Source organism: Lycorma delicatula, chromosome 9, assembly GCF_047948215.1.
Source record: "Lycorma delicatula isolate Av1 chromosome 9, ASM4794821v1, whole genome shotgun sequence".
Taxonomy (NCBI): domain Eukaryota; kingdom Metazoa; phylum Arthropoda; class Insecta; order Hemiptera; family Fulgoridae; genus Lycorma; species Lycorma delicatula.
This window is the reverse complement of record NC_134463.1, coordinates 4,093,498-4,108,454: the sequence shown is the minus strand read 5'-3', so window position 1 is coordinate 4,108,454 and position 14,957 is coordinate 4,093,498. Positions and strand designations below refer to the sequence as shown.

Genomic DNA, 14,957 nt, shown 5'->3' with positions numbered 1-14,957 from the left:
TAAATAAAAAAAAAAAGAAAAATACATGCGAGTTGGATTGAGAATGTCCTAATTTTTTTTTGTCAGTAGAAAACTATGTTTCAAAAAAATGTTTTTAAAAAAATAAGACTTAACATTAAAATAGTCAGCAACATACTACTTTCCTGGCATCATAGCTTTAAAGCTATTATGTATGAAGGAAAGTATAGTAATCAATCAAAAAATGGGTTATGGTTTTTTTACATTTCTCAACGTTTCATGACCCAGCGGGGGGGAGGCAATTTTTGCACATACTTATGTATGTGCATTTGAGACTTATAACTTTAATTGAATAAACCAATTTTGATGAAATTTTGTACAGAGACTCGTGCATATGGGGCAATTTGTTGGTAAAGGTTTGAGGTCATATCTCCTAGGAGTTGAGTAGACAGTTTCTTTGGGGTCAATTTTTAAAAAATTTTGCAAACATAACTCCACTTTATTTTAAGCTCTGTGTACATGCATATATGCTTCTTACCTTTTTTTTTAAATTTTGTCCCCAACTTCTCCCCTTTCCTCAAAATTGAAAAAAAAACTTTTTATATTTTTTATCTTTTATGACTGCATAGGATCACTTTAGTCAATTATCCAAGTCTCTTCAAAGGGATTGTTCAGGCCTTGCGGTCCTCAAAGTACTTTCTCATACATTCCGATCTCTATGCCCTTTCTGGTTCTGAAAATAAAAGTGCTTTTATCCTTGATTTTTTTGTTAAAATTTTTCTTGTCTGGGGTGTCTTCAGTTGTAAGGCCAATTTCCTTCAGATCCTCTCTTATTTCTCTGACCCATGTGCATCCTGTCTTGGTGTTAGAGTTGAGAATGTATGGTACTACAGCTGTTTCAGAAAATTTAAATCTTGGATTCTCATGATGTATCCAAAGAATCCTAGTCTCCTCTTACACATGGTATCATGATGGATTCTAAATCAATCTTTGTACACAATTTTGTTGGGCATGACCCACCAATGCCAGTTTTTCTGATACTTTTTATTGAAGCAGGTTCATCCAACTTCTCTTTTCTGGAGACTGTCACTCTCTGATTGTTATGTTCCTCTGGAAGAATGTTTCTGCTGCATATGTAACTTCTGGTTTTATAACTGTGTTGCAGTGTCTTTTACATTTATGTTTTTTTACTGTAAAAGTAAAAAGTTTTTACTGTAGGTGTACCAGGTTAATCTTTTGCTTTAGCTAATTTGTTTGTTCTTGTTTGAATTGAGTTTTTTCAATTAAGTTATTTGTTATTATTTCTCTGAGGTATTTAAATTAGGTTACTATTTTAACTTTATTACTCTTTATGTATCTTTTAATTCTGTTGGTCCTCGGGACATAATTTCTGTCTTTTTGAATGATATTTTAAGAGCATTTTTTGAGCCATTCCCTAATTATGATTTCCAGAGCACAATTGAATAGCAGCGCTGAGAGTCCATTGTCTTGGCACAGCCCTGTTTTGATCTCAGTGGTTCAAAGAGTTCGCCTCTGAATTTCACTTCTGACTTTACTTAATGCTTGTGAGGGTCAGTTTTATCACGTTTATTAATTTGGGATGATGTACAAAATATCTTAGAATTTTTAATAAGGATTCTCTGTGGATGCAACTGTATACTTTCTTGAATTCTACAAACGTTATCACCATGTCTGTTAATTGTTTTTCTGTTGTAATCCATTTTCTGTTGTAAGCTTGACACTTATGATCTGGGCTGGACATCCTCCAGGGTCTGAAATCTCCCTTGTATGCTCCTATTTCTTTCTTGAATTATAAACCAACCCTGCTGACAATGATTCTTGAAAGAATTTTGTATGTTGTGTCTAGGAGTGAGATTCCCCTGTAGTTGTTGGAGGGGTCTGTTTTGTGCAGCAGGTGGATGAGGCCTGACATCAGTGTTCTGGTAGTTTTTTGATCCAGATTGACAAGCTGTTCATGAAAAGTAATTTTTGCTGGTCTTCCTGCATATTTTCAGATTTTCTCCTGTTACTTTGTAATTCTTCATCTCACCCAGTGCTTCATAAAGTTCTTTTATTGTGGGAGGGTTGATATGTTTTCTGGAGGTGTTGTTATTGTGGTGCTGGTGTCAAAGTTTACGGAACTCTTATTATTTATTGCATTTTTTAAACCAAATTTTTCTATCTCTTTCCAGGCATAGTAGTAGTGCAAACAACCCTAATTGAAGGTACGGGAGCTGATCAAAGTTTAAACATATTGATTTTTAGTATTTTTTTTGTCTGTTTAAACTTTTGATATTATTACAATACAATTTCATCATACCTACCCCCCAAAAAAGTAATCTTTTTATTGGTTGTATGTTTTTCAATGATTTTTTTTAGCTTCTTCCACTTAACATCAAAAAATTTTCTTGGGAGTTTATTTAGGGCGTGGGAGAGCAGAAAAAGTAAAAAATATTGGTTTTTGAATTTTTTAAACTTGATCATCAATCATTAGTTTTCTACTATACAAGAATAAATAACCAGTGTAAGAAAAGTATAACAACTTTGTTGTCAGCTTTTTATAACTTATATCGGCATTTAGTATTTTAGCATTAATCTCAACAAACTGTTTAACCTTAATCAAGTGAAAATAAAAATTATACTACAAATTATATTAAAGATATCGTAGAATTATAATTAGGAAACTGTAAAAATTAACAAAAATATTGGAATTATTAACTATATGAAAACTATTAGTCATATAGAAAATTAAGATGTCATTATTGAACTACACCTGTTAAGGCATAAGTTTATCTTTCGTACTGTGGTTTGATTCATTTCAGACATAGTGATTCAGAATTTACCTGGTTGAAATGAATTTACCTCCAAAGAAATCTGTTCCAGCAAAGTGCGATTTTTTTTTAATACGGTACTGCAAATTTTATTATAACCCCCATTTTTCATAATATACAATATTTAGTGTATAATTAAGGAATGCAGATTGTTTTATTTGCTGAGAGTATTGAAGATTTTCAAAGAAATGTTTAGAAACTGCATCAGGTTAGATTAACTTAGCTTATGAACTAAAAATTAATTTAAATAAAACAAAAGTTTATGGTTTTCACAAAGATGTCAAGAAGATCTGACACTATTTTAGATAAAGGCGATCAAATTGTTGAAATGTTGTATAAGTATAAATATTTGGGAACTAGAATTAATGAAAGTGAAATGTATGAAAGAATTAATAACAACAATAGAAACTCTCTCATTATACTTTCCTGAGTCTAAAACAGTTCTTTTGCTATAATTAGTTAGAGATAAATTGCACATGTTAAGATGCTAAGTTTTAAGGCTACTACCCTGGCTAAAGTGGTGATAAAGAAAATTGATGCATTTGAGATGTGGCTATAAAGACATAAGTTGACAAGATCAGAAATGATGAGATTTTATGGATACTTGTCAAGGAAGTTGTAATTTAAGTCGCATTATGAGAGGACAAAAATACCAGTTATTATGTGTATTTATTCAAGGCAAAAAAGTTGGGAAAAGGACTGTAAGAAGAAGACATATATTTAGGCTTCAGAACGTGAGAAGTGGTTTAACTGCTCATCAGGGAACCTTTTTAGAGCAAAGCGTTAAACAGTTGCAGATATTGATATTGATCCACCAACTTTTAAAAGAAGACGGCACCTTAAGAAAAAGAAAGTATTATTTTTATGTTACATATAAATATACAACAAAAATAATATTTTTATGAAATGTAACATAAAAATCAACAATGATATAAATAATTAATTACTGTAACTGCAGTAGATTATTTATAAAATGTTATATATTTTAAACTCTAATTTTAATCTATCCTATATCATACACTATATTACAATTTATAAGGATAACTAATGTTAAACTGTAGATGTAATGAAATATGTGAATTTTGCATTTTAAAGATGTAAAACAGGTGTGGCTACAAACAAATTTGACGGCTGTAAACAAAATATCTATGAAATAATTCTAATGCCTTAGTAATAAACTGACAGATTGCACTTATTGAACAATATTAACAGTCTCTCTATTTTTTTCTTTAATTAACTTGACCTACATTAGGAAATGATACTTTATCTATTATTAAAAAATAAAATTTAGTATTTATAAACATTAAGCTATATCCTGTAAAGATTAGTTAAGAGCTAAGTGGTGGCTTAAAAAATATGACTGAAGAAAATATTTTAAAAATTGCTGTATAATATAAAAATAAATTTTAAAATAAAACATAAACTGATATAGTGTTAAAATAAAAATTATTATCCAAAGGTTATAAAATTAATAATAGCAAAAATTAAGCTATTGACGTCATTCAAATGAACTATAATGACCTTATTATTGCATTTTAATCATTAATTCTGATAATTAGTATTAAAACATAAACTGTAAAAACATACTGGTGAACAAAGTTTAACTCTGGTCACCTCTATTATTATCTTTATAATCTATAACAATAATTTTTTGGATTATTTCCAACTATGTAAAAAAGTAATTAATCATACATTATATGAGAATATATAAGAACATAATTTACAAGAACATAATTTTTTTATGATCAATAAATATCAAAATAGAAATTTATATCCATCTAATGATAAACAAAAATACATCTAATGATACATTTAATGCTGTCTGATGATATTTCATAAATATAATTTTTAAGCGCAACGCCACACTAAGATTGTCTGAGTATACAGGAAAACTTATCACGGGCTAGAACATTTTAAATATGATTATTACAGTAAGGCATATTGAATATTAAAAGTAAATTTTATTATTAATGAGTTAAGAGATTACTAAAAGATTTTAAATATGATTTGCCATGCACAATATTTTTAAATGTATAACAGTTCTTTGATTGTTACTGGAAGCTTTTAAAATGTCCTAACAATAATAACTGCAGATATAAAAAATTAATTTACTCTTTTTTAAGACTACACTTAGCAAAAACCTCAATTTATACTTAAAATTACATCTATTGGATGTCTGAAAAAGAACTCTGTGGTTTTAAATTAAATCTACTATACTGAATTAGAATTACAAATGTATGTATTCTATTATGTTAAATTACAAAGTCTAAAGTTTTTTTTTACCTTGTAATATAACTAGATCTTTTTAAAAATTCTTTTATATAGCCCCAAAAGAAGAAATAAGTCTGTGTCAAATTGGGAATTCACAGTGGCCAAGTGATGGGAGCTTCTCTGCCCATACAGCCTTTTGGAAACATTTTGTTGAGCACAGCCCACAACTTTTGCCCACTCATTATTAATTCAAACAATTAATTTTAATAAACAATTTTCACTACAGCAGATTATCATAAAACTCAAGTAATTAAAAAACTCACAACCAACAGAATAACACAACATATTTTGTGAGAGTAATCACCATTCTCTATTACAATACCTTCAACAGAGCAGTTTTTCTTTTTGAAATCTTGAAACAATATACAATATTTCTAAATAAGCCCTTTCTTCTCTAAATCTTAAAAAAAAATTATTCAATATAATTATTATACTATAAAATTACAAGAGCAATACAAGTTTGTATTGCTGAATTCTGCAAAAGAATTCAGCAATAGAAACTACAGTAACAAGATACTTAAATATATATATATATATATATATATAACATACACTACTGCTACAATTACACTGATTAACAGTGATTGTTAAATTGAAATGCTCATTAAATTCATTGGTTAACTTGCACAAATGGAGATCAATGATATGTTTGGTTTTAACAAGACTAAGCACATTTGCATACTGCACTGAAATTTGTGATACAGTTACTTGCTACAAGATAACACTATACAATCATAGTGATGATTACCTTTGTAATGAAAACCAAACCATCTGATGTTTGACTCCTAACTGAATTAACATCAGTCCTTAAGTTTACCAAATTATAAGAATTTTCTACAACAAGCAGCAACTTGTCATCTGTAAAGGAATTAATGTGGTAAGATTGCTGTCACACCAGCAATCCACAGAAAATATAAATTCAAATCAGATTATAAGTTACGTTTTACTTTTTCTCCTTATCAAGGCAATAAACACTTTCAATATGAATCAACTTTTAATTATATTTTTTCCTACTTTATTAAAATAATACTTGCACAAAGAAGGTAAAAAGAAAAATACATACAGCGACTATTTTTATCATAATTACCAAATTGGTAATGGTTTTAAGCAATCCCCATATAATAAGATAAATTAGCTTCCAAAAAATAAAACTTTTTCCGTAAAAAATACCTATAAGTTCATAATCTGATTTTTTCTCAATGATTTTAATGAATACATTAAAAAAATTCCTAATTACCAGGCAATTAAAAGATAATTAATTTTATCATCACAAATATACAAAAAGAAACAAAATTTTTAAACCAAAAATATACTAACAATGTTTTGCAATTGACACCCCTTTTGTCTTAAAAAGGGTAATATAAAAAGCCATACGCTTTTTTATTCAACCCCTACTTTGAATTTCTTTGGTTTAGGAAGTGATGAACGACACCATCACTTGACTGCTACTTTTTCTGTACATTTGAATAAGAAATCCGGGTTTTATCTCTGGTAAAAATGTGATCAAACTATTCATCACTTTCATTTTTGTAACAATGCAAAAATTCAAGATATTTTCCCTTACGTGTGTGTCTGTTAATATCTTTGGCACTTATGTGGCACACCCTTTTAGTAGTCCAATTTTTCAGTCAAAGCTTCATAAATCAGAGATGGTGAAGCATCAAGCAACTTACACTATATGGGATCACAAATCGTAGCACATATAAATAGAAGAATATAAACAAACAAAATGCCTAAACTACTGTTTCTAACAGCTGACTAATGATTGAAATAACCGAGCTAACCAAGCACCATCTGCTTAAAACACATAAACAGACAACAAATTGGCTACTGACAATCAGGTCAAGTAAAATAGACCTGACTTTAAAAATGTACCTCCGATGAAATTAATGTAATAGAAATGATATAACATATACAAAATTCAGCAACATACATCAATTTAATTGCACAAATAATAATAAAAACTAAACAAACAGTACAACATTAATAAGCTAAATTGTTTTTTTTTTAAACACACAAACTAATTTGACTACATACTAAAGGCTGATTTCTATAACATTTATGACTTAATATTAATTTGCATAATTATTTAAATATCTCATAAAAATAAATTAATGTCAAAATATATTATTTATTATTATATGATCATTTCATAATTAAATATATTATTATTTCATATTGTCATGTAGAAACAAGACTAAATTAATAAATATAAGCTATTATAATGTTTTATTATAATAATTTTTTATTGTAATTATTGTTCCATTATCAATTGCTAATAATTATACTGTCTACATATAGTACACAATAAATCACAACATTAAGGTACAATGTTACACCATATGTTATTACAATTCTATTAAGATGAAAAGATTTTTTACTGTTTGCAAGAAAATTCAGTCTCTAGATTATGATGTCTGCTTAAAAGTTTAAAATGCTAATTGAAAAGAGAGAATGCCAAGAAAAAAAAATAGAATATTCAAGATAGTAAATAAAATAAATAGCTTAATGTATAATTTTTTTTTAAATTAATTACCTGGCTACATTTAGCCAGCAATGGGGGCAAAGTCCCAAAAAAATTATTATGCATCACTTCTGATATTTGATATTACCCACATAAAAAAAAAAAAACAAAAACACTTGGAGTAATACATTCTTTGAAATTAGCCTATTGAAATAAGCCTTTTAGTACAACCCAACTACCATACAATAAAGTAAAAGTTGTACATATCATTCAAGAAATAATACTATTTAGACATTTACATATCAGGGCAAAAATATGTAACAGAAAATATTTTTCGACATCCACTAAACAAGCATGTGATAATTACTTTTCTTTATGGTTAGAGATATGTAGCTTTCTTACATTCCTCAATTTATATAGGAAGCTTTTAAACTTAATCGATTATTTCTTGCATTTTATATGGCATAGATTCCATGCATCCATAGCAATATCTTGCTTCTGTGATGATTAAAAATACTCCATTCATCCTCTGAGTACACATACTTCATCTTTTTATATATCACATTGGTTTTTATTTTTCACTAGAAACCCATACATTGATACTAAACCTCAACATACCCCGTACTGGTAACCTCTCATCAGCCACCTTTACAAGATAAATACTATCATATTTTTGTATTTTCTACCGTATTAACTAAAGAACATTTTTTATTTTATTTATTATAAATCTTATTTAATCCTAATGCCTCAGCGGTTTACTTTACTAACACTATTAATCCAAGCATTTAATGCATTGCTGATCCAAATTTCTGAATAACTATTTAATAGCATGTAAATCTAAAACTTTCAGTCTTGCGAGGATACTACAACAAGTATTTCTTCATACCCTTATAATTTTTAAGTGGACAATCACTTGCTTTTATTTTATAAACAAAATCCTCTGCTAAGCTACTATGACCAATCTAGAACAAACAATAAGAGCTTACTGCTTAGTATATACATACATTGACAGCCATTCTGCACTTGAACATAGACATACAACTTATACACTGAAAATGGCGTAAATGATTGTCCTTAGTCATAAAAAAGTCAATTTAATTAATTACAATACTCTAATTTTTATCAGTCAATCAGGAAATATATCCACAAGATATTAAACCATTTCGTTTTAAATGAAAATTAATCTAATTTTTATATAACTCCAGTTTCCATTTTTCAAAATAAATAACACAATGTGGCTGTTGTCAACACTACAAGAGAGTACAATTTTATCTCATGGTTCCTTAATATATAAAAACCCCATTATCATATCCATATTTTCAATTCAGTGTAAAAAGAAAACATTCTAGTGCTCGAATTAATCATTAACAATTAATACATTACTTCTTTGTTTCAATTTAATTATTTAAAGCTTATGGCAACATATGAGATAAAACAATCTTTTAGATACTTCAATTTCAAACTTAAAAGTTACCTTAAAATTAAATGTTTAACTTTAACTTTCTAAATCACTATTACGAAATGTAAAAAAAAAAATATAATGCATTATAAAAATAATACACAATTAATATGATTAGTATTTATTACTTTATAAAATATAATTATAAAAACATGCATGTTGATGAAAAGCATATGTCGGTATGCTCATTACAGATATCATCATTATCACAGAATGTAACTGGATAAAAAAAGGAAAAAATAATTTTGATTTTAGAACTAAAATAAGATTTTGTGACTTAAGAAACTACAAACACAATTACAATTACATAGTCATATTTTTTTGCAGATCATATATTGAAAATCAGATATAAATTTTATTTACTTTAATCCTAAATAATAACAATGACTCAAAATACAATCTTATAATTAAAAAAATTATAAACTTAAATAAAAAGCAATTAAAAATCACATAAAATACTTGTTTTTGCTTTAAACATATATCAAACAGCTATATAAATTAAATGCTATAAAAGATAATAAGGAATGTTTTGTAATCACAAATTCAATAGCGAAAATCATAGAACTAAACTAAAATCATAGTATACACTGAAGTTATGGCTATGGAACTGAACTAATGGCTTGCAGCTCTGCTTCACTAGAATCATTTTCAAATAATATGATCTTCTATATGGAACACGAAACATAACTTGCAGCATAACATAACATAACATAAGTAGCATGCATTGCTACTCACTGCTTGTCATTTTCATTATAGCTACACAAATTTTATTTTTTATTTTGCATATAAAATAAAATAAATAAACTTGATTCAAAGCTGAACATACCATACCATAACACCAGTAGTCTTGAGATCAACAAAATTTAAGAATATCAGTTATAAGGTTCATACATAATTTAAGTAGGTAAAATACAAGGGCAGTTCGGAAAGTAACCTCCGTTGGCTCACTACGCAGGAAAGAGTGGGAGTAGCACTACCATTTTTGTACAGATGCACGTGGGAGGCCAGTTGGCATCCAACTGTGGCAGTAGCATGGTCGTGCGATTGCTCGTTGATTTTCTGTGGCTTGTTAAAATGAGCGCTGCAATAGGAAATCCTGCGAAGTGTGAAGTGCATGCTGTTAAAAGATTTCTCACAGGAAAACAATATTTAGTGGCAGATATTCATTGGGAACTTTGCACTGTGTATGGATTATGAGCAAAGGAGTTGTACACGATTGGGTTCATTCATTCAAAAGTGGACGAAGAAAGGAATGGCTGTCCATCTGTGGTCAATCATAAACTGTTTCAAAAGACTGATGCATGAGAATCAACATTTTACCATCTCAGAGCTTTCCAATGAATTCCCACAAATTTCCAGGACTGTTTTGTTCGAGATAGTGACGGAAAAGTTAGGCTACCATAAGTAACATAAGTAAGGAACAGGTGGGAGATTTTTTGTAGCCAGAATTTCTAAGTTAGTGATAAGGTATATTAGTTTAGTGCCTAAATTTAAATGGTAATTATGTTGAAAATTGAAAATGGTAATTATTGAAAATTCATTCAATAAGAAAAAAATATGCTTTGATACTTTGAGGAACTTTTTTTCCACTAATTTGTTTATACATACCATGTTACAATTATTTTACACAACTTATATGTATGTAAGTACATAAATAAATGCCCAGAAGATCTGTGTATTCTTCACGCAGTCATGTAAATACTTAATTATAGTATTTATCAAATATATTCACATAAAAACAGTTGGTAGAATTAATAAAGAAGAATTAACTATATTAATAAGAAATACATTAATAAATCAACTTATTACTAATAAAAACAAAAATATTAATTATTCTCAACACTTTTGGTTAATACACAACACCTTCAAGAGACACTAAGTTACAAATTCTTATGGGATAGGTAACAACTGTTGAAAAATTTGCTATATCTTTGTCAAAATACAAAAAAAAAATCATTTTTTTATACTGTTAGTGAGATCATGAACAGAAGGAAGGAAGATCACTGCCAACATTAAAAGATCAATTTCCCCACTGTTACTGTAAGAGGATAACAGTGAGAAAAAATCAATTAAAAGAATGAGACAATCAGTTCAAAGTAAACAATCATAAGATAGCAATTGCAGAAATACAGTATCTGAACATATGTAAGTATATAAGAAATGAAATAGTTCTGACCAGGATATGGTCAAATGCAAATAACAGGGAATATTCCATTCATATTAACTAATAAATGTTGATGTAAAATTTAATTTTTTAGTAAATAGTGAGATTTCTATATTCAATAATTTTTTTTAACATCTTGTAACTAAACTAATTAATATCATAAATTAGTTTCAATTTAAATAGATAAATGATGAACATCTGCAAGGAGATCTAAAAGATGAAAATTTATATATACACTAATTTTTTTTATTGACCAACAAAACCAACTTTATTAAATAAAGTGTTTAAAAACTAAGACCGTAATATTTTCATCTGCTTTTGAGGTCACCTTTAGTCATTGAAAATATTTAAAACAAATTTTTGTTCAATATATTTGATATGGTTGTTGTTAAATTAATTTACATCATTTTCATCACTGATAATCATGGACTATGCAACACAAGAACTTTATAACTGAAGAAACAAATAAATTAATGACAGCTGAGTAAACTATATTTAACACTTTTAAAACAGAAATGACAGCACTGAAATCAGATGCGAGATAAAAGAATATTCATAATCCATCTCCAAAGGTAGAAAGAAATAAGAAAGACCAGCAAGCAGTATAATTTACAATTGAGTTTTAAGAAGAATGTAATGAAGAGAGTAGAGAACATTTAATTATATGTAGGTAAATTTAACAACAGTTATGAGTTTTTTAAATTTACATCATGTTGCTTAGTGCAAAATTCTCTGCATTTAGTTAAATTATCAAACAAAAGATAATTTTGTATTACATCAAAATTTTGTTTAGACTATTTTACTAACAATATGTCGGTTAATTACAACTGTCTCATTGAAACAAGTGACAATACTACTTGACTGATGATCAATAGAATACAATCAGTAATAGTAAAAAAAACAATGCCTGTATGTATGTATGTTTTCCAGCTGTAAGCAGTTAATATACAATATGATATCTCAGTAAATATGAGAACTTGTGTAAGAACAACAGAGTTAGCAGAACTATTAGAACTTATTAGCAGAACTCTCTGCTAATAAAAAATATATGATTTCTCAGATTCTCATACATTTTAAAAACGTAAATTGATATCATGAGTAATTATTATTAATATATATATATATATATATATTATTATCAGGAGCCTACTAAATTGTTATCAAGAGATTAATAAAAATATCTTAGGACATTACATATATTTTACATATAAAAAATAAACAGGTTAATAAAAAGATACAAACAAAAAGACATCCATTATTAGTAAACAGAAAAAATAAGATCATTAAATTTAACAACCAAAAATAACAATAAAATTAATTCAGGTTATAAGAGTGAGAGAATTAACGTAAATATTTGTCATCAAAATAATAGACAGAATTTTTATGGAAATACCAGCATAAAGCTTTTGCCCAATGTGTATGTAAATAAAAACTATGATAAATATAAAAACTATAAAACCATCAATAAAAAAAAAATCTTAATTAAAATTAAATAATTACAAAGAATTTATAATTAAATAAAAAAATAATAATAACGTCAGTATAACACAGAATGAAAGTAAAAATAGATAATGGTTATACGATAATAATACCATAACTTTTTATGATTATGTTATAATTGTTAATTAATTCTTAGTAATAACAGAAATTCTTGCATCATAAAATTAAAACATAATTTATATCTGTTTTACATGTTTAAGGCTTAATTTAAGATATGGCCATGATTTTACAAAATTACATCTTGCTATAAAGGACTCTTAAATTTAAAAATAAAGCTATTTTTTACAGTCTAAAAGATTAATTTTTCAATTAAAGTTAATTTAAATTAGTAAGAATTATGAGCTTTTCTTTTAAATTGCATCTTACATTTCACAAAACATTGATTTTTAATTAAAACAGTTATTTGCATGGGAATTCTCCTTTCCTTTACAATCCTTTATCCAATTTAAATTATAAAACTATGTTCTAACCACAACCGTGTTATGGTAGGTCGAACAATTTTTTTTTCTAGAAATGACCATCATACTGAAACTGGCCAAAAGAAAAATTTGTTGAAAACTTTAAAGACTAATAAAAGTTTTTCTTAAATTTACTTAAATAGATATTTTTTTACATAACTTCATTAATAAAATTACAAATGTTGAAATCACATTGAAAGGAAAACATATCAAAAATGAGATAAGCTTTTACAAGTAATTTTCCTAACTTCTTACTGGTTTTCTTCAAATAAATATGTAAAAAATCAGTATAATATAAAATGATTTTTTCTTCCAACAGTTCATAGAAATAATTCTATAAAGAAAGCTGTTTCATTTATGATACATATTACATAATATACAAAACAAAATCAGTACCACAAATTAAAGAAACATATGAAGTTAATATAATATTTTCTAAAAAATAAAAACAAATTCTTAAGTAACTCAGAGGAGCGATTTCATACAAATTAACATTAATTATTATTTTTGTTAATTACTACCTTAAACACTCTGATTAATCCAACTTTATTTACTTAGATGAAATATTTTTCAGTTTCCTGATTATTGATTTTATTTTTTTGGATGTATATGTTCATAGATTAATAATTAAATTAATTTTATTCTTTTTTAAATTCTGTCAATTGGTGCAGGAAAATTTGAAAAAAGCTCATTCTACTTTTTCTTCATTTTGAAAAAATCGAACAGTTTTACCATGTTTACCGTAATGTACCTATTTTTTTTAAAGAAATTCTATACTGTACTTAGTGTATTCCATAAAATAAGTTTTTAATTTAATTAAAAACAAAACACTGACATTGCCTACAGAGTAAACATTTTCAAAGTAACTGTAAATAGTGCAAATATTTAAGTATTAATTAAATTTGTACATTTTATTCAGAATAAAATTAAATAAAAAAATGAATATCTTTAAATGTTTATTTCTACAGACTATTATAATTTTTTTTTAATAATACTTTTTTAATTAAAAAATGTTTTATTACATTATTTTTTAAAATACCCTATTGTAAAATTTAGCACACTTTATTCCTAGACCTAATCTGTTTTTGTACATAGTACATAAATCAGATATGTTTATTGTTTTGATGATGTAAACAGTTTGTGGTTTGTAATGTTTTCCTGAAGAATGGATAAAATGTATGTGACTTATGCTTCCTTTTTACAAAATTACGTACTTCACAGAGATTGAAATAATACTTGATGAAAGTTAATAAATAACGCTTGAAAGTTATGTTTGTTTCACCACACATACAGTTAAAAGAGTTAGTACCAAAATCCCAGATTACCAGTGATTACTATATATAGATATCTCTATCCAAGGAGGTTTAGTACTGTAAAGACTTCATCTGAACTATAAATATGATATGATAACAAAACAAATACAACCCTTGTAAGATTTTTTAAAATGGTTACCTACATTAATTCTTTCCAAATTACATCACTCTTATCTTCAGCTTGTTCATCTACTCTTTGCTATTTTTCAGATTTTAAACTACTATCCACAGGACATTTTAGGTTATTTAAATATTTCACTCTTCCTTTAATAAAATTCTACTAATCACCTGAGAGATCTTTACTTTCCAAATTTCTTTTAAGTCCAAGAAAAAAAAAACAATCCATTGTCATAATGAACACTGAGAACAAAAACCAATAAATAAATATTTTCTTTCATTAATTTTTTGTAAACTAACAGAAAAACAGAAATTAGGCATTTACTAATCAAAATTATCTGTAATTGCCAAGGAATTTTAATGATTGCTGGTAATTTATTATATGTTAAGATATGAACAATGACAACATTAAATAACATTTT

At 26.9% G+C, this 14,957-nt stretch overlaps 1 protein-coding gene across 2 annotated transcripts in view; it reads right to left on the bottom strand.

Moving 5' to 3' along the window:
* Positions 1–14,957, bottom strand: part of Tsp97E (Tetraspanin 97E) — a 47,092-nt gene that overhangs the window by 10,889 nt on the left and 21,246 nt on the right. Inside the window, exon 8 of one of the 2 annotated variants that reach the window (XR_012757647.1) lies at positions 6,981–8,486. The exons of the other annotated variant lie outside the window; for it this stretch is intronic. The gene's annotated coding sequence lies outside the window, so the exon portion shown is untranslated. Of the gene's footprint in view, positions 1–6,980; positions 8,487–14,957 lie in introns of those variants that run through there. 2 annotated transcript variants of the gene reach the window in all.